The sequence below is a fragment of the Elephas maximus genome, chromosome 6 (genome assembly GCF_024166365.1).
Source record: "Elephas maximus indicus isolate mEleMax1 chromosome 6, mEleMax1 primary haplotype, whole genome shotgun sequence".
Classification (NCBI taxonomy): domain Eukaryota; kingdom Metazoa; phylum Chordata; class Mammalia; order Proboscidea; family Elephantidae; genus Elephas; species Elephas maximus.
The window spans coordinates 37,099,393-37,121,724 of NC_064824.1; the positions used below are offsets into that span (position 1 = coordinate 37,099,393).

The 22,332-nt window shown below is 37.3% G+C and overlaps 1 protein-coding gene and 1 pseudogene across 1 annotated transcript in view; one reads left to right on the forward strand and one right to left on the reverse strand.

Annotated features, from left to right (window-relative positions):
- LRP1B (LDL receptor related protein 1B) overlaps positions 1 to 22,332 on the reverse strand; it is a 1,748,032-nt gene that overhangs the window by 1,063,539 nt on the left and 662,161 nt on the right. The window lies entirely within an intron of this gene.
- On the forward strand, positions 20,695 to 20,880 carry LOC126077881 (small integral membrane protein 30-like; annotated as a pseudogene).

Genomic DNA, 22,332 nt, shown 5'->3' on the forward strand with positions numbered 1-22,332 from the left:
CTTGAAAGTCAAGCTTTCCCTGAAGCCACTTTAATTGTCCTAACTAGGAACCCCCCCCAAAAAAAAACTCTTTTCCATTGAGTCGATTCTGATGCATAGTGACCTGATAGGGCTATAGAGCTGCCCCATAGAATTTCCAAGGAACAGCTGGTGGATTCAAACTGCTGGCCTTTTCATTAGCAAATGTAGCACTTAACAACTATGCCACCAGGGCTTATTGTAGAATTGCTTCAGGAAAATCTGTTAATATTTTTATGGATCATAGAATTGTACATGACTTTGGCATGTTATGGAAACAGGATTTTTAATCTTTTATGGAAATGTCACAAATATGGAGCTTTAGTAGCAGAACTTCTAGACACTTGATTACTATCCTCTGAAATTGCTGTGATAATAATACAAGCTCACCAACCACAAAGAGTACCCCAGGCTCAGGAAATTAGAGGAAATAATCTTGCTAATATGCAGCCAAACAACCTGCCTCTCTAGTTATTTTAAGTTGTTTATGCACTTATGATAAATAAAGAAAGGGACTCCCCAAATTTGTCTATTGATAACTCCCACCTTCATGAATTACCTTTAGAAAAACACCAACAATTAGCCCAGGCAGATGAAATTAAGGGATGGAAAAAGGCAAGTGTTGCCAAGAGCCTACCACTAAATGTGGACTGGGCCTAATAAGAAACTGATCTTAGTCAATTTTCTGCATGTTCCTATGATACAAACCTTATATAAAGGTTCCCACATGGGATGAGATAAAATGATTGAGACCTTAAAAAAATATTGGTGGGGAAAATTTTTTGAGACTGCCCCATGTGTTGACATTCATTGCCCTTTTTGCCCTCGGTATAATCTCAGAAAACACCTTACAGTTCTTCCTGGATAATACCTTTACCTTCTGACTGTATGCTTGAATGGCAGCTGGATTTTTTCAGCTTCCACTCTCAAATGGTTATAAATACATGTTTGTAATGATCTGTAGATTTTCCCATTGAGTAGAAGCCTTCCCCTGCCATTGTGCTACTGAAGCCTTTGTGACAAAGAAACTGCTTAAAAACATCATACCTAATTGGGGAGCACTAAAACTCTGTAGTGATCGGGGAACTCATTTCACTAGTCAAGTCATTCAAGAACTGTGTCAAGTTTTTCCCATTTATCAAATGCTACATTGTCCCGAACATTCTCAGTCTTCTGGTCTAGTAAAGAGAACTAATGGAATAATAAAGACTCAAATAGCAAAGCTTTGTGAAACTTTAAATTTATCCTGGACTAAGACTTTTCCTTTAGTTCTCTTAAATCCAAGGTCCACACCAAGGTCTTAACCACTGTGTCACCAGAGCTCCACTCTTAGTATTGTAGGTCCATTTCAACAACCATGAGATAGATTCATCTGGCTAACTCCTCAAGCAGTAAGGCTATGTCAAGTTGCTCCCCTTTACTGGGAATAATCTAACCACACGTGTATGAACAACCCAGCTGTCACTAGACCTATAGGATGATTTCCAATGAACAACCCAGCTGTCACTAGACCTATAGGATGATTTCCAATGAACAACCCAGCTGTCACTAGACCTATAGGATGATTTCCAATGTCTGAATGCGCATCAGTTATAACCTTACAAGCTACTGACTAGCTATGATGCTCAGGTATCTACTGGGTGGGCACTAATGGTATCTTTTGGATATGTGGAACCAACCTTGGTCCTGGATCCTACCAGGCTGGATTGGAAGATGCACTCTGGGCCTTAGCTGGACTGAAGGACATATTTTAACTGACCCCCCTTTACCAAGAAATATACCTATATTAAAAGCTCAATAGTCTCTATCAGTGGCACTTTTCACACTTCAGGTAGGGCTTAAAGATGTTATAGAACATGTAGAAATAGTAACCAAATATGTACAAATTGCTCTAAATGACAATGTCAATGGGCTTAAAGAGATTAATACCAGAATAGCAACGATAAAAAAAAGTAGTACTCCAAATTAAAATGACCCTTGATATTCTCATTGTAGCCCAAGGGGGTACCAGTGCAATAATAAAATCTGATTTCTGTGTCCATATTCCCGACAATAGTGTTAATATTACACTCTGTGTTAATCACATGCAATGTGTAGTATCTTGCTTTAATGATCCTGTTCCTTCCATGATTGAGATTATAAGTAATTGGTTTTCCTCTTGGGTTAGATGGTGGAAAAAATTGCTACCTTATTCTGGAATCTTTATATTCCTCTTTGTTTCTATTATTGTAATTAGCAAATGCTGTTTTGCTTTAGCTCAACCCATTTTATTCATGACCACTGGACCTTCATATAATATCATGCCGGTTTCACAGACTTTCACCAATGATTGTGTTCTTTAATCACCTCCCTTTTGTCTCTTTGGAAATCCTGGTGGCATAGTGGTTAAGTGCTATGACTGCTAACCAAAAGACTGGCAGTTGAAATCCACCAGATGCTCCTTGGAAACTCTATGGGGCAGTTCTACTCTGTCCTATAGGGCCTCTATGAGTAGGAATTGACTCAATGAGAATGAATTTCGTAGTTCTTTTTTTGTCTCCTTGGGTATGTTTCATCTTGCCATCTATCATTCTGTCCTGAATGAGAAATATTCCTTGAACATGGCCTTGTCCGTTAAGAAAATCTCCCAAAACCTACTCACCGTGAAGTTGATACCTGTTAGTTCAGTAAGATGAAGAAAATAACTTTTATTAACCAAAGCTCCTCAAGAAGACAGACGAAGTCCTTGCAGATAAAGGGTACTCCATAAGGAGTGATCAGCACCCCCTAGCAGAGGCTTGACCACAAGGGGAAAATGTAAATGGAAAAGTTTCAAACTGAAGGCATTCATGCCTGCCATAAGAATGATAGGCCAACATGCATTCTCAGGAACAAAAAGTCAGGATATAAACTACTTTGGAAGGATGTGTCAAGATATAAACAACTTGTTTACAGAAAAAAAAAAAAAACTGTGTTCATAACTACCATCAGGTGTAACTGGCTACCATCTTGTAATACTGACTACAATCATGTATAACCAAACTAGCTGGCACCACTCTACTAGGGCATAACTCATTTCTTCCAAGTCAAGTGACCTACCTTTACATTTCACAGGACTTCAAGGTGAACCAGTTCTTATCTACAGTCATTAACCTCCTACCTTTCCTTTGTTCTTTTCGTATATAGCCCCTTTCTCCATCTGAATGATAGAGTGCTTTGTATTTTTACTTAGTGTTGCCCAGCTTGAGCTATATTATTCCTCAGTAAAATTTCTTTTCTTTCACTCCTAACAGAATATGAGATTTTCTTCTTTGACAAGATCCACATGTGTTATACTCTGATAATTCAATCTGTACTCTTGAACCAATGCTTCATAATAAGACTGATATAAGATAATGGCATGAGTGTCCTTACATTTTCCATCTAAGAAATATTTATTTGGAAAGATGAACCAATGATTAAAAGGCTTAAATTATTATGTGAATATGTGATTTATGTGATTGACCAAAACTCAGAAGCAATTCATTAAGCCTTGCAAGAAAAACTCTTAGCCAAAAGGTTAGATTATCAGCTCCAGAGTTGCTACTCTTAAGGCTTGGATTTAATGTCTTAGATATCTAGCACTGCTATAACAGAAATATCACAAGCAGATGGCTTTTACAAACAGAAATTTATTCTTTCGTGGTTTAGAAGGTTAGAAGTCCTAACTCAGAGTACAAGATCTAGGGGAAGTCTTTCTCTCTTTGTTGGTTCTGGGGGAAGGTTCCTGTCATCAATCTTCCCCTGATCTAGGAGCTTCTCAGCACAGGGAGCCCAGGTCCAAAGGATACACTGTGCTTTCAGTGCTTTTTTCTTGGTGGCATGAAGTCCCTTTCCTCTCTGCTTGATTCTCTCTTTTATATCTCAAAAAAGATTGACTTAAGGTACAACCTAATCCTGTAGATTGAGTTCTGCCTCATTAACATCATAGAGGTTAGGATTTACAACACATAGGATAATTACATCAGATCACAAAATGGTGGACAACCAGACAAGACTGGAAATCATGGCCCAGCCAGTTGATAGATATTTTGGGGGGACATAATTCAATCTGTAACAATTGGATAAAATTGAAACTAACTGCAAAATGATACAGGCTGTTATCTGAAAGTACAAGCAATAAGGTATCTGAACAGCTGGTATAATTAATGCCTGACTAAGACAAAAATTGGTGCATTGATAATTAAGTATCTGGGTTAAGCATTCAACATTGGTATGAAATATTTAAAGGTTATTCTCCCAAAGCAAAATTCTAAAATAATACAGATTTGAAAGAAGATGCAAATGCTGTCAAACAGCTCTTCTGTTTGAAATTATCATTTTTTAATTCATCTTAGCCTTGGTGGTGCAGTGATTAAGAGCTCAGCTGCTAATCAAAAGCTTAGCAGTTCGAATTCACCAGCCACTCCTTGGAAACTCTGTGGGTCAGTTCTACTCTGTCCTATAAGTTCACTCTGAGTCAGAATCCACTCACAGCAACGGGTTTGGTTTTTGTTTTGTTGTACTTTTGTTAATTGCTTTGTTTTGCATTTTACTATGGATTGCTAGATATTCAGAGGGTTGAAACTTGTTCAAAAAACAGTAGAAACAGCAATGGAGATAATTAGAAAGTTGTAATGTTACTCTTTTATGGTAACACATGGGGAAGTTTTAAGGACAAGTACAAATGGAAAATAAATGGGTAAATTCCCCTTGTGAAGAGGGGAAGGAGTACCCCTCCTCCATTGCTTTCTTTAGAATTCACCTTTGATAACTTGTATGTTCTCTTTCTTTCTGAAAAAAACATGTATAAGTAACTTCAGGTAATTTTCCTCTACCTTCCTGTTTTTCCTGGAAGGAGATTAGCATGAATATTGGCGGATCAGCCATATCTCCAGGCCAGCAGGGTTAGAAAATTAACAATTATCCTTAAAGTATGAATGTACTGAGTGTATTTATCCCCTTACCTATATAATGGTTAAGATTTCTTTCTGTCTTAGCAATCTCTTTAGTGGATTGCCTAAGAGGCATCACATTCTGGTTTAATGTTTATTCAATAACAAGGCTTTTCTTTCTCTTCTACTTTTAGGGAGGGGTTTTCTGGGTTAGGAGTAGATTTTGTTTTTAGTAACTTTTCTCCAACCTATGCTTTACAATGACAAGCAGAAAGTGGATATTGCAATTCATCGGACACAGATTTTCAGGCCATTGATTATAATTACAATCCTGAAATGTATAGCTTACTATTATCATTATCATCATCATCACTATTATTATTGTGTTTTAGGTGAAGGTTTACAGAGCAAATTATTTTCCCATTAGATAGTTTATATGCAAATTGTTCATGACATTGGTTGAATCCCTACAGTATGTCAGCATTCTCCCCATTACCACCCTGAGTTCCCTGTTTCCATTTGCCAGGTTTTCCTGCCTCTTCCTGCTTTCTCCTCTTTGCTTTTGGGCAGATGTTGCCCTTTTGGTCTCATATGGTGATTGTTCTAAGGAGCACTTTCCTCACGGTGTTATTGTTCATTTTATGGAATATACAGTCTTTACGGAACCATAAGCATTTGAATGATCCTCAAACTACAGAGAATTTTTTCAACCAGCTCAGCAACCATGGTTTTTGAAAGTCTGAAGTGTTTCTCAGTTTAGAAATCTGGAAATGGATATTTTGTTTTGTTCTGAGTCCAAAAGCACATCATATCAGCTGGAGCTCAGAGTGTACTGTTTCAATTGCCATTTCACATACTTTGGACTCAGATAAAGTGTATGCCACAGAGTCCATTCAATGACCCATCCCTCAGGCTGGGCATATGGTTTAGTCTAGGCAATTATAATTTCAGACAAAAGAGCTGTTTGACAGCATTTGCTGTCAAGTCTTTATTATTTCAGAAAGATTCTCTGTTACTGAAACAATAGGTATTCTTAACAATCATCCATGTCTTGAAGCAGCAAGTTCTCACTAAAAAAAAAAAAAATTTTTTTTTTTTTAAAAAGGATGTAATAATTAGCCAAACATTTAGTGATTGTGGGGAATCTGTTTTGTTTCCTTTTCTTATGCTTGAAGTTTCTGTCTGCTTTTTATGCAATTTTTGTAAAGATTGGAGAGTTGAGGTAATTAGACAAGTAAGTAGATGATGGATAGATAGGCAGATAGATAAAGTTGGTTAAAATGATTTGAACATTTTAGTAGACAAGTGTATTTTAGAACTTAATTTCCTAAGCAGTGTATCTAGTATTTTGTATTTATTTTGCTGAATTATAACAAAGTTTATAGGAAATTACTGAAGATAACCTAAATTTTATACTACTAGAAATCTCTTTTACCTTACTGTTACTAGACTATTAGTTACCTTACTAATCTCTATTACCTTACTCTTACTAGAACAAAATTTTAAATACCTTTCTGTTATTAAGTTTTTCCAGTTGATGTTTATTCACTTCTTAACTAAGAGTCATGTGGATTTTGCCCATAATGTTCCTTTAAAAGGAGCCCTGGTGACAAAATTAAGTGCTTGGCTACTAACCGAAAGGTAGATTGTTCAAACCCACCAGTTTTGCCATGGGAAAAAGATGTTGCAGCCTGCTTCTGTAAAGATTTACAGCCTTGGGAACACTGTGGGGCAGTTCTACTTGGTCCTATAGGGTCACTATTATAGGGAATTAGCTCAATGGCAATGGGTTTGATTTTTTTTTTTTTATTCCTTTAATGGCATTTATGGGTGGTACAGACAGTTAATGCTCTCAGCTGCTAAGTTAAATGTTAGCAGTTCAAATACATCCAGAGACACCTCTGAAGAAAAGTCTGGCAATCTACTTATTGAAAAATCAGCCATTGAAAACTCTGTGGAGCACTCTGACACACAAAGAGTTGCTGTGAGCTGTAATCAATTCGATGACAACTAACAACAACAAAGTGTTATGAAAATATAAGTATTAACAATGCTCTAAAAGCCCAATGTTTGTTGGTTCTAACAATTTAAACTTGTATTGAGTAGAAATTAATTGATATAAAAATTCAGGAAAAAAGTAGAAATGATAATTATGATGAATAGTTATGATAATTGGATAAAATACCATACACCAAATTTCATACCATGTCAAGGCATGTATGTAAAACAACATACACCCAATCAAGTATTATTTAAGAGAGTGGGCCATGCCACAATATTGCTGAAAATGAAAGTAAAAATCTTTTTAAGAAAAATTATCCAAACTTAGAAATAAGGCAGTGGGATGCGTGTATGTCCTTTCAATGTCGTATTGGATCATTGTCTGTCTAACAAGTTCATCCAAGAGTTAATGAATTCCCCTGGGAAATATGCCTTTATTTAACTTACAATTTAACGTGGATTTGGTCCCAGTCTTTATGAATTTAGATATTAATTTGTAGATTGATAGATTACAAATTAGTTTTTATCCAATAGAGATGCAAATGATTTCTGTCTGACAGTAAATATAACCTAAAAAATTGCACTTTTACTGTCCAGTAGGGCATTGTTGTGGTTTCTCTTGAATCAATTTGGACTCATGATGACCCCAGGTGCGCAGAGTAGAACCATTCCATAGGGTTTTTCAAGGCAGTGACCGGTCGCAGGCAAGTCACCAGGGCTCTGGGTGGGTTCCAACCCCCAATCATTCAGTTAGTAGTACAGTGCTTAACCGTTTTTACCACCCAAGTCCTTCGTGTAGAACTTTAACTAGTTTCATATTTAACTTTGCAATCTTATGCCAGCACTTTTTCTTCTATTAGCTATACATATTTTAGTCTCCTTGATACTCCTTGGAATCAACTTCACCCTCCTGTAGGCTCCCTCATTACTGAGCTGCATGACTATTTGACATATGTTCTCCATATGCTTCTATGTGACTCATGCTTTTAACTTTTCAAAAGTGTACATTGACAAATTGTACTCCTTGATTTTTCCCAGCTAGGGATGGCAAACTCCCATGTTTCCAAGAATCAGAAAGATAACCTGAATAGGCAAAACTGGTTGGAAGGGACTATAGCAAACCTAGATGATAGAAAGCATACACCTACCTTAAATAGCTCATTTATTTGATACAGAAACATTTCATTATTTCAAAGAAGCCCAAACTATGTGTTTCTAGATTGTACTTGAAATTTCCTGATTTTTAAATATAAGCCAAATTAAATATATATATATATAAACATTTTGGATCAAACAAAACCTGTTTGTAGACAAATTGGATCAAAGATCCCTAGGGTGATTACACCAAAGAGAATAAAATACTGAGCATCATTTAGTTTAGACTACCCCTCTATTTAAAAATATATTCTTGAGAAATTACTAACATTTATACAATCCATTTCTCTTATATTAAATAAGGAACCCTGATGGTGCAGTGGTGAAGCACTTGGCTGCTAATGGAGAGGTTGGAAGTTCAAACTCACCAGCCACTCTGAGGGAGGAAATTTTTTTTTTTTATTTCTCTTATATTAAATAAGGAACCCTGATGGTGCAGTGGTTAAGCACTTGGCTGCTAATGGAGAGGTCGGAAGTTCAAACTCACCGGCCACTCTGAGGGAGGAAAATATGGCAGTCTACTTGGCAATCTGCTTCCATAAAGATTTATAGCCTTGGAAACCCTATAGGGCAGTTCTATCCTGTTCTATAGAGTTGCTATGAGTTGGAATTAACTTAATGGCAATGAGTATATTAAGTAAATATCATATCCATTTATAAAGTGTTGGGCATATTAAATCAGATAACAAATACGAAGGTTCCAGTTCAGTGGTACGAAGTAGATGTTCACAAATGTTAGGTGCCTTCCAAAGGGAACTAAAGGAATATTCTTTAGTTTATGTGTTTGTGACTGCTTACTATGTGATAGGTATGTACTAGAGACTAGTGCAGCACTAGATAAAAATATAAATAAGTTAGTAAGAGAGTCATTCAGTACTTGTGACGATTTTAAAATATGCCCACATAGTCAAGAGGTGGAGATTAATTTCCCTCCCCTTGAATGTGGGCTGTATTTTGTGACTTACTTTTACTGAACATGATAGAATAGAAGTGATGGATTGTAATTTATGAAAGTAAGTTATAAAAACACTGTCATTTCTAATTTTCTCTCTCATTTTATCACTCACTCCTGGGGAATCCAGATGCCATGCTATGAGGGCATTCAAGGAGCCCTATGGGGATTCCCACATTGTAAGGAACTGAGGCCTCCTGCTTACAGACATACAGTGAACTTGAAAGCAGATCATCCAGCCCCAATGAAGTCTTTGATGCCTGCAGTTCTGGCTGACATCTTGATTGCAACCTCATGAGAGATCCTGAGAGAACCACCCAAGTATCCTACTACTAAATTGCTGACTGTTATGGATTGAATAGTGTCCCCCCAAATACATGTTGAAGTCCTAACCTATGTACCTATGAATGTGGGTCTTTGAAGATGCTGGGTAACACTAGAGTAGGGTGAATCCTAATCCTATATAACTGGTGTGCTTACAGAGAGACAGAGGAAGGAAGTTATGTGAAGCTGTAGCTGCAAGCCAAGGAATGTTTGGATCTACAAGAATATAGGAGATAGCCATGGGACAGTTTCTTTCTCAGAGCCCTCAGGAGGACTCTTTTGATACTCTGATTTAGCCTTCTAGATTCTGGAAGGAGAAAATAAATATCTTTCTTTAAAACCACCCACTTTGTGGTATTTTGTTACAACAGCCTTAAGAAATTAATGCACCAGCCCACAGGAATTGTGAGTTAATAAGTGTTTGTTGTTTTAAGCTATTAAGGTTTGGTGTAATTCATTATGGAGCAATAGATAATCAATACAGTACTCAAATTCTGCAATTTTTAAAGTGAGATTTTGTTGGCTTCACACAACTTGAATGTGCTTTTTAGACCTCTATCTCAACTAGACTACCTGTATCAAATATATTTTTGGTTCTCTTAAATTACCCATAGTGCAATGCTCTGAGATATATATATATATATATATATATATATATATATATGGGTGAACCATGGGAAATTTACAACTAAATTTACAACTTTGAAAATTTGTTTTATTTTTGCAAAATGTGGTTTTGTAGTAAAACAACTATATTTGAGCATAATCAATGCCTGAATCCCTTATATGATCCCCTTTCCAAGAAAAACAGGGTCAGAAAATTTTAGTGGTATGAAGAAAATAAAACATGGTGATGACTTAGAGAGTGGCTGGTCAGAAAAGGCATTCCTGAGGAGGTTAATACTTAAACTGATTTCGGATGACAAGAAGATATTAACCATGCAGAAATTTGGGGGGAAAGCGAGGGCTTACCAAGTAAGAATGGCTTGGCATATTTTAAAAATGGGAACTGCAGATGGGAGGAGCTATCACATAGCTGAAATGTAGATGAATGAGAAGAGGTGAGGTAGCTGAAATAGGCAAAGATATGCAAACAGTGGTAAGGTGATAGATTTTGTAATAATTACACTGTAAAACTAAGGGATTATTTTTGTTTTAAATGTGATTTTTGTTTTTACAATACAGTAATGTGTACGTTAAAAAAAGTCAAACACAACATTAAAATAATAAAGAGAGACTAAGAAATGTAATCATACACCTTCCATATGGAGAGGAAAATACAGCAATACAAAGAAATAAAAATTATCTCACAGTAACGGACAGGCCCCTCATCTACGGACCCCGATGATACAGGCTTTTGCTAGAGCTACCAATCAGACTGACTGTTGGCTCTGTCAACATTTGAATCCAGATGACAAGTCATCTCTATACATTGTTCCAGCTGATCTGTCAACAAGGAGGACACCTCGTGGACCAACTGAGTGTGTAACCTGGTGTACTGAGAAGACCATGTGGTAAATGAATACAGTCAACTCCACTACTCATGGAAAACATCTTTTGGAGTATGAAAGCTGCTTCTGTGGAGGGCTCCAAATTTAAAAGGAAATTTCTCTCTGTGTGTTAAAAATGTAAACAGCATGAGACTGGATGGTTTGACTCTGAGAAGAGTACATTTAAGACAGTTTGATACAACTCTGGACACGGAAAACTTGCAGAATGTGACCAGGTGGTCCAATGTACATCGACTGACTACACGAAGTCTGAATTAGCCTGGTCTGACAATGATAAGGGAAAAGGGAGCTTTTGTATTACTTGTACTGAAGTGTGTACTGTTCATATAATGAGCCATATTGGGAGAAATATGCTGTTTTTACATAAATGAATCAGGACATGTTATACACACCTAATATTGGACAAATGCAGCCGTTTGATCTATTCAGTTGGCTTGGATTAAGCCACAACTGGGGTAACTGGTTGGGTTCTCTCCTTCAACCAGGCCTGATCAATCTGCTGGGGACAGTCCTACTAGTAACCCTCATTAAATGCTGCCTCAAACGATATACAGATATAACATCCACCACAGTTAAGCACCAAAACACAGACATGCAACTAAGCATCCAAAATGTGTCATGGGCATACCAGAATTTGGTACTGCTTTGCTTTTTTTTCTGGCACCCTGATGGGAGTCAGGGGGTGGACTGTTGGGGGAACGGTCTGCCTCTATGCCTCCCATCCAGGCTGCCTAAGTAAAGGCCTTGAGACCAGAGCATTCTCAGATAAGGAGGCTGGGATTTTGGTCATCTTCTCTCTCCAGTTCCATCTCCTTATAGAAGAAGCCTTCCCCCTGTTCTGAGCACACAGTAACTTCTCTGCCTCTTGCACATGCACAAATACTACATGGCACCTGGTCAACCCCACTTCTATGTCTGTTCCCACAGCAAGGGAACATGAAAGGGAGCATGCCAGGTTGTAAGAGACAGGCTTGAGGGGTGGATTGAAAAGGAAACAAGCTTTGCAAGGCCAAACATGAGAGCCCTTATGCGTTCCACTAGTTCACTACCGGTGGCTGAGTTACTCTTATATAAGCACCTGGCTTGTAGCCACTGTTGTCAACCACCACTGTAAAGCCTCTGCTCTTCCACTGCAGAGGGTGGAGATCTGCTTTGATCCTGGGGACACCCGAGACTTGACTTGTCTGTAAGTCTCCCTAATAAACTCCTTTGCTGCCAAAAAAAAAAAAAAAGTCAAACACCCCTTCAAGGCTTATGGTGAAAAAAGGCAGCATTCACTCCACACTTCTCTGTCAGTGTTGTGTGCCTCCTTGTATCAACTCCAAATCATAGTGACCCTATGTGACGGAGTAGGGCTGCCCAGAAAGGTTTTCCTGTTTGTGATCTTTATGGAAGGAGATCACAAGATCTTTCTCCCACGGAGCAGCTGGGGCTTTGACTCACCAACCTTTGTGTTAATGGCTCAGGGAGCACTTAACTGGTATGCCACCAAGGCTCCATCCACACTTCTCTATTCCAGTTGTTTTAGCTGTTTCTATTGTGTTTACTTCCATACACTAATATAACATGCTTGTACTATTTTAAAGTTTAGCTTTACTCGATTGACTTTCTACTCTTGAATAAAAATATGAGGATTTAATTCTTAAACCCCTCAACAACACACATAGACCCATTCACACTTTCTTGCCCCTCATCTTCCCACTATCTCAATTTTTAAATAAATGCTCAGTGGTTATATAATTATGACTCTGTAAATTTTTGTTGGCAGCTGAAGAAAGTAGTTTGATATAGTTGTACTTCCTTCCTTGAACAACTTCTGATTTTGTTAGAGTTAATTGTCTTGTGTTCCAATTTTCCTTTTTTGTTTTTGTTATAATTCACTATTGCATAATTCTACGAAGAATTCCAAAAACATGCCTCAAAAAAAAAAAAAAAGAAAAAGAAAAATCAGTAATCTATCACTTTTTTTTCTCTTTTGACTTCTTTCCTGTCACCCATCATCCTCCTGCTCCAATCTCTATTGGCTGGTTCTAAGTCACGGTCTTGGGACTTCCTTTTATATCAGTTCAGATACTTACTGCTTAACTGCTTCAGAAATGAAAACTTCCATTTTATTCCATAGTACAGGATATGAAATTGCCTGGCTATGGTGGCAGCATCTGGAAGTCTCAATATTCACAAAACAGGCCCCTTATTCCTAAGCCTATCTATGTCCTCCGCTCCAGAGGTATCCAGGGTTTCTAATTTCTGAGCCTTTCTGGGGTGCTTCCTCTTGACAACGTACTGCACTCACTTAGTAAAGCAGAGAAATGGTAAAACTAAATTATTTCTCATTTAATCATTCTCTCTTTATTGTCCAAAACTATCTTACATACTTTGTCTCTCTCTCTTTTTGTCTTTTTGGGTTAATATATTTATAGGAATATCTTTACTATATTTATGCTGGAGTTTCAATAAGGAACAGGTCTAATACCAACACTTCTGTTCAGTCTGCAGTATTTAACTGAAAGTCCCTGCGGAAAGTTTCACACAGGGGAATTATATGTTTAGCATTTTAAAAAGATCATTCTGGCTGCTTGGTGGCTAAAGAGGGGCAAGCCTGAAAGTCAAGTGACTATTTAGGAAGACCTTGGAATTTCCAAGAGAGAGATATGGTAGCTTTAACAATTTTCAGCATAGTAGTAAAGCCATGTGGCACATATTTACCGTATTTCCTTCTTTAACATTAAATATTTAATGGAATCCATTCCCTCAATGCTTCAATTTGAAGCTGAAAATTTAAAAATTGAAGTTGTCAAGAATTTCATTATACTTGAATAATGATCAACAACAATGGAAGCAGCAGTCAAGAAATTAAAAAAAAAAAAAAAGAAAGTATTACATTGGGAAAATCTGCTGCAAAAGACCTCTTTAAGGTTTTAAAAAGCAAAGACATCATTTTGATGACTAAGGTGTGCCTGACCTAAGCCAGGTCTCTTCAGTCACCTCACATGCATGTGAAATCTGGACAAAGAGAAAAGAAGACAGAAAAGAATTGATGCATTTGAATTGTGTTGACAAAGAATATTGACTATACCATGGAAAGGCAGAAGAACAAATACATCAATTTTAGAAGAAATAAAACAGGAATGCTTCTTAGAAGTGCGGATGACAAAACTGCATCTTGTTTATTGCAGACACATCATCAGGAAAGACCAATCCCTAGAAAAGGACACCATGTTTGGTAAAGTAGATGATCAGCACAAACTAGGGAAACCCTCAATGAGATGGACTAACACAATAGCCACAATGACTGACTCAAATGTATCAAAGATCATGCAGATGGTGTAAGACTTGGCAACTTTTTGTTCTGTTACACATAAACACAAACCAAACCTGCTGCCATGGAGTCAATTTGAACTCATAGGGCTTCCATGAATTGAAGCTGACTTGACCTCAACTAACAATAACAGCAACAACACAAAGAACTCATTTAAAATATATTCCAATTTTGGTAAATGAGTCAGTAATAATGGCAGAAATTTGAAGACATCACAGAAAGTCAGCAACACTCCACACACAGATTTTTTTTGTATCCACATTACTGTTCTTGCTGTACACTACGAATATTTTAGTTTAACATTCTTATCCACTCAAATATTGGCCCTTAAGCTGTGATATTGCTTTCACTGAAGAGAGTAATAACACTTCTAGTGTAAATACAGAGAAGAGCAAGTAAAAAAATGAAATAAAAAAATGATAAGACAGTAAAGAAACTTATGCTGTTTTTTTCAATTTATGGGTCTCTTGAATGGTATAAGTGGAAAATTGACATTTAGGTTTTATAACACATTTCTTTGCTAGAACATTTGAAAATGCCCATTGAATGATAGGATGATATAACTACATATATTATTATTTATGGTACTGCAAACTTTATCAAAAAGCATGTATTTGCTTTATCTCTAGATGACATTAAATAAATTGAATTAAGCAAACAAAGGCTCTGTCTGCTTGGTGCTACAACTAAGATGGTATTCTAGAGGCTTAATTGGGGTGTCCTGTGGGCAGGCACATCCTTAGTCAGGAACAGAATCAGTGGTACATTAGAACCCTTTCCTCTTCCTTTAACTATTGAAAGATTGCCCCCTCTTTGGCCCTGGCCCTGTTTCTTAAATGAATGAAATGTAGTCAAAATGAGCATCCAGGACACTTCTGAATAGAAGTAGACACAAAATTTAACATATAGCTCATGCAAGTCTTTACAAAAAGAAGATAAAGAGGCTCTGCAAACAACTATGAATCAATATCGGGTATTTGAATGGGATATATATATATATATATATATATATATACACTTTTTGGGGGGGGTTAGGGTAAAAGTACACCAGATGATTGGCTTTTGTTCCTCCTTCCACTGACTCCCCAGTCACTTTTCCACCATCTCACCATCTCCTAATTCCTTACTCTAAACCTAGGTACAATACGACCTGATTTTCCAAGTTGGGTGCACTTACAAAATATGGCAGTGTTATCCTCTCTCTGCAAGGGAAAACACTGTTTACACAAAGTTGTCTATTCTACTAGGTAAAACACTTCCAGTTTGCATTCTTATTTTGTCCTATAAACCAGGGAGATTTATCCTTCATTTTCATCTTTATATTCTCCCACTCCACTCCACATTCCTTCTATCAGAAAATCTTAACCTCCACTGGAAACTGGTTTCTTTCTAGCTCTATGGTTGCTTCTCTTGTTCAAGACATTAATTTCTCACCTTGGGATAGCTGAAATAACTTCTTCTTTCTCTAGCAATATTTTATTGCATTTTTGATGAAATTTTACACAGCAAGTTACATTCCCATTTGACAATTTCTACACAAATCGTTCAATGAAATTAGTTACATTTTTTACAACGTGTCAACATTCTCTTTAAATGCATTCTGGTTGTTCCGTTTCCATTACTCTAGTTTCCATGCCCCACTATTTTCTCAACTTTGCTTTAGAGTGTTTGTTGACCTTTTGGTCTCATGTAGGTGTTTTTTTAATGGAGCACCATATTCACAGTTAATATCCTTTATTTTGTATACCAATATGTTATTTCACTAAAAGGCAACCTCAGGGGATAGTTTCAGTTCAAGGTTAAAAGAGTATCTCATGAAGATTGTCTCAGGTAGTCCTCTAGTCTCAACTGGTCTAGGAAGTCTGGACTTTTTAAGAGTTTGAGTCCTGTTCTTCATTTTATCCCGATTTTTCAGGATCCATCTATTGTGGCCCTGATCAGAACAGGTAGTAATTGTAGTTGGGCACCCTCTAGTTCTTCTGGTCTGAGAACAGATGAGGTCATAGTTCATGTAGGCTATTAGCTCTGTAGACTAAATTCTTCTCTGAGGCTTGAGTTTCTTCTTCTTTCTCTTTTGCTCCTAATAAGTACAGACCATTAATTGTATCTTAGATGGCTGTTCATAAGTTTTAAAGATCCTAGATGCTATTCATCCTACTAGGATGCAGAAAATGAACTTTGTGATTTCAGTTAACTGAGTAGTCCCGTGAGACTAAGGTCCTAAGCCTTCAAAACAAGAAAATTATTCTTGTAAGGTGTTTGGTTATGTCTGAGAAGAATCTGTAATTGTGTCCTCTATGAATATATATGCATGCACACACACATCTGTACATACATGTACGTATAGATGCATATGTTCTCACCTGTACACATATATGCCTACACACCTACATATGTGACCATACACTCATTTTTTAGTTATTGTTTGTGTTGTTGCCCAATAATGTATGTCTTGTTCTTTAGCACAAACATCCTTATCTCTTGTATACTTCTTAGTGATATCATTTATTTGGTTAAGCTGTACTCATTACTCCCACATTCTGTGCCATTTTTCATATCACAAAATATAACAAGTATCTATGATCTAGAGATCATTTCAAGATCTATCCTGAAGTACAATGCTGTCAGTGAGAAGATAATATCCATAGGCCTACAAAAGCAGACCAGTTAATATGACTATTACTCAAATTTATACACCAACCACTAAGGCTAAAGATGAGGAAATTGAAGATTTTTACCAAATTCGGCAGTCTGAAACTGATCAAACATGCAAGTAAGATGCATTGATAATTACTAGAGAATTGGAAACAAAGAAGGATTGATAGTTGGAAAATATGGCCTTGGTGATATAAATGATGTCAGAGATTGTATTATAGAATTTTGCAAGACCAAGGACTTCTTCATTCCAAATACATTTTTTTCAACAACATAAATGGCAACTATGCACAGGAACCTCACCACATGGAATATACAGGAATCAAATCAACTACATCTGTGAAAAGATACGTTGGAGAAGCTCAATATCATCAGTCAGAATGAGGCCAAGGACCGATTGCAGAACAGACCATCACTTGCTCATACGCAAGTTCAAGCTGAAGCTGAAGAAAATTAAAGCAAGTCTTCAAGAGCCAAAGTGTGACCTTGAGTATATCCAACCTGAATTTAAAGAGCATCTCAAGAATAGATTTGATGAATTAAACACTGACTAATTACCAGATGAGTTAACTGGTTAACATCGAGGACATCACACATAAAGAAAGCAGGAGGTCATTAAAAAGACAGGAAAGAAAAGACCAAAATGAATGTCAGGAGAGACTCTGAAACTTGCTCTTGAATGTAAAGTAGCTAAAGTGAATGGAAGAAATGATGAAGTAAAAAAGCTGAACAGAAGATTTCAAAGGGTGGCTAGAGAAGACAAAGTAAAGTATTATAATGAAATGTGCAAAGACCTGGAGTTAGAAAACCAAAAGGGAAGAAAGCATTTGGCATTTCTCAAGCCAAAAGAACTGAAGAAAAATTTCAAGCCTGAAGTTGCAATATTGAAGGATTCCATGGAAGAAAATATTGAATGACACAGGAAGCATCAAAAGTAGATAGAAGGAATACACAGAATCGTTGTACCAAAAAGAACTGGTTGACATTCAAACACTTCAGGAGTAGCATGTAATACAGATCTGATGGTATTGAAGGAAGAAGTCCAAGCTGCACTGAAGGCATTGACAGAAAGCGAGGCTCCAGGAATTGACGAAATACCAGTTGAGATCTTTTAACAAACAGATGCAATACTGGAAGCTCTCACTTATCTATGCCAAGAAATTTAGAAGACAGCTACTTGGCCAACTGAATGGAAAAGATCCATATTTGTGTCCATCCCAAAGAAAGTTGATCCAACAGAATGCATAAATTATCAAACAATATCATTAATATCTCATGCAAGTAAAATTTTGCTGAAGATAACTCAAAAAGTTTGCAGTAGTGCCTTGACAGGAAACTGCCAGAAATTCAAGCTGGATTCAGAAAATGATGTGCAACAAGGGATGTCATTACTGATGTTAGATGAACCTTGACTGAAAGCAGAGAATACCAGAAAGATGTCTGCTGTTGTTGTTGGGTGCCATCCAGTTGGTTCCAACTCATAACGACGGTGTGTACAACAAAACAAAATGCTGCCTGGTTTTGTACTATCCTTACGATAGTTATGTTGGAGCCTATTGTTGTAGCCACTGTGTCAGTCCATCTTGTTGAGGGTCTTCCTTTTTTTTGTTGACCCACTACTTTATCAAGCATGTCCTTCTCCAAGAACTCGTCCCTCCTGATAACATGTCCAAAGTATGTGAGAAGTATCTCCATCCTTGCCTCTGAGGAGCGTTCCGGGTGTACTTCTTCCAGGACAGATTTGTTAGTTCTGGCAATTCATGGTATATTCAATATTCTTCACCACCATAATTCAAAGGCATCAATTCTTCTTTGGTCTTCCTCATGCATTGTCCAGCTTTTGCATGCATATGCGATGATTGAAAACACCATGGCTTGGGCAAGATGCACCTTAGTTCTCAAAGTGACATCCTTGTTTTTCAACACATTAAAGAGATTTTTTTCAGCATATTTGCCCAATGCAATGTGTCATTTGATTTTGTGACTGCTGGTGAGGAATATGAAATATACCATGAACTGCCAGAAGAATTAACAAATCTGTCTTGGAAGAAGTATAGTCAGACTGCTCCTTAGAAGCAAGAATGGCAAGACTTCATCTCACATACTTTGGGCATGATACCAGGAGGGACAAGTCCCTGAAGAAGGACATTATGCTTGGTAAAGTAGAGGGTTTGGGAAGAAGAAGACCCACAATAAGATAGATTGACACAGTGTCTGCAACAATGGGCTCAAACATAGCAATGATTTGAGTATGGCATACAATCGGTCATTGTTTCATTCTGTTGCACATAGGGTAGCTGTAAGTCTGAATTGACTCAATGGCACCTCACAACAACAACACAATCTAGAGAGTGATTTTCCCTTCCCCACGCCCCATCTCTGGTAATCATCAATGAACACTGATTTCTATATATACTTCCATTCTTGTCATCTTATAAAAGTGATATCGAACAGTATTTGTCCTTATGTGATTGACTTATTTCACTTAGCACTGTATCCATTCGTGTAACAATATGCCTCACGGAGTCATCATTGTTCTTTATGTTTGGATAGTATATCTTTGTATGTATGTAGTACGTTTTGCTTACCCATTCATCTGTTGAAGAGCACTTAGGCTGCTTCCTTTTTTTTTTTGCTATTGTGAATAATGCTGCAAGGAACACAGAAGTGAGCTGCACTAACTTCTTAACTGGTTTCTCTGCTTCTTCTGTAGACCCATTGTGATATTCTTCATAAAACCCCAACAGTGATTATTTTAATTCACAAATTATATCGTGACACCAAAGAAGGAATCAGTGTTCCTTACAGACAGTTCTGAAGAAGGCTTCATGTCATAACAGTTAAGCACTTGGCTACTAACCGAAAGGTTGGCATTTTCAACCCACCAGGGGCTCCGAAGGAAAAAACCTTGTGATCTACTTCCATAAAGATTATAAATAAGAAAAACCTATGAGGCAGTTCTGCTGTGTCACATGCGGTTGCATGGAATCAAAATCAATTCAACTGCACTTAACAGCAATATAGTCATAGTTCTATTTTATAGTTGATTGCCAGTGAAGAAATCTCTTAACAAAATGATAGACTCTCGAGATTTACTTCCCTGGAAAAATACTATAATCCTTCCAAAACACATCATTAGTGGCCATTCCTGTCAAACGGAACTTCTTAACCTAACCATCCAGAGCCCCTAAAACAGAGTATTTTATGTCAGTGTGATGGTTAAAGTTGTGTGTTAACTTTGGCTGGCCATGATCCTCAGTGGTTTGGCAGTTATGATGTAGTTTGGCAGCTTTTTAATCATGTAATCACCTCCATAATGAGATCTGATATAATATGATCATCTCCATGATGAGGTCTGTTGTGAGCAGCCAATCAGTTGAAAGGGAGTTTCCTGGGGGTGTGGCCTATATGCAATATAGGTGGGCTCTCTGGCAAGGCTCACTGGCTTTTGCTTGCTCTGGATCCTGCAGTTGGCTGTTGTTCCTCTGACCTCTCGTTCTTGGAACCTGATCTATCAGCTTACCTGCTGTCTTACTTGCCAATCTTGGAATTTGTTGGCCTCCACAGCCTGTGAGCCAGAGGCCTCCTATCTGACCTTCTGATCTTGGATTCGCCAGCACCTGTGGCTGCATGAGTCAGAAGAAACCTTTAGCCTGATACACAAATTTGGGACTTTCCAGCCTCTACAACTGCATGAGCCATTTCCTTTGTATAAATCTCTCTATATTTATATATTTACATGCTACACTGGTTTTGCTCCTCTAGAGAACCCAGCATAAGACAGTCAGATAGAGTTATATATATATATACCCTGTTTCTTTAGAACCATCAGCCCTTAAGATCGAGCTACCTCAAGATTCCAGCATCATGACCTCAGTTTCAACATAGTTGCTTTTAGTCCTCATTTCATTACTTTCGGTGCTGCCTGTTGTTGAAACTGTGCAAGTGGGAGATGTAACTGCTCTCTTATTAGGTGTAGTTCTCAACATTACAGGTATTTGTGCTCGTTTAGGGGTACATACAAGAAAGAGAAATGGACAGATATGGCTTTGAAGGGTCTCCCGAATGAAACCTCACCCTGAAAACCTGTGTGCTATTGAAGTTGAAACTGAGCTTTGAGGTCTGAAAGTTCCCAAGAAACAGATAGTAAATAGTTTCACATACTAGATGTTTCTCTCTAAATGGGAACAAATTGATGAGTGTTAAATGGGGAAAAATGTTTTCTTCTCATCAAAAATGCACTGAAAATGCAGACTATAGTTTGTACTTGCTGATTAGAAAGGAGTTGAAAGAAATAAGATGACTGAAACTGGCCTCAGAAGTCCCGGAACACGTGAAATAGGAAGAAGGAAGCCCTTTTCCAGACTCCTAGGATACGGCCATTGTTTGGGTATAATTACAGTCTTCTGAATCATTGAGGGGTGTTTTCTCCATATTTTTATTGTATTTGTGTTTTGTTATACCCTAAGTCAATATTGGAGCCCTGATGGCACATTGGTTAAGACAGCAACTGCTAACCAAAAGGTCGGCAATTTGAATCTACCATCTCCTCCTTGGAAACTCCATGGGGTGTTTTTACTCTGTCCTGTAGGGTTGCTATAAGTCAGAATCAACAACAGGTTCATTTTTTTTTTTTTTTTTTTGTAAGTTAATATTGTACTCATATATCACATTTTTTGTTTTGGGTTATATCAAATTTAGTCAATCAAAAATTTAAACATCTCTTTGAGAAAGAAATGTTTAGAAAATTTTATTCAATGTATCTAATATTGAAATGCAGAAATGGTTTAATGTTAAAAAAGCTTTACATTGAACATGTAAATGGAGAAAAGATTTATAGTTTAAAAAAAAACTTTATATTGATTAAGTGATTAACACCTCCATGGTGAGGAGTGGTATATTAAATATAAACCCACTATGTTGAAAGCGGGAGCCCTGGTGGTGCAGTGGTTAAGAGCTACAGCTGCTAACCAAAAGGTCTCCAGTTTGAATCCACCATCCACTCCTTGGAAACCCTATGAGGCATCCCTACTCTGTCCTATAAGGTCACTACAAGTCAGAATTGACTCGACGGCAATGGGAATCTTGGAAATTACAAAAAAAAAAGTACATTATTAGCATCTTTATAAATATCTAAGTTCACTAAAATATAGCTCAATTGTAAGTCACCACTCTACAGGTTTCCCCTGCTATCCCAAAGTAGACTATTCCTATGAAACCTTTCATAAGCCAAAACGGCATAAAGCGAAGAAGCAATTTAACTTAAATATATATGAGAAAAAATTTGAGCATTCCCAGACCCAAAAAAATAACCCACCAAGTCATACCAAAATAAACCGAGATAAAGCACAGGTGCTCACAGACATATCTCAGACTATGGTGGCTTGATGCTGAGATGCTGAGTATAGCACCTGGGAAAGGAGCTTGGCAATTCCACTCTTGCTACTAAGGGTGCACACTGCCTCTTTAATGGCTTGCTGCAAAATAAACCTTACACGTGATTTC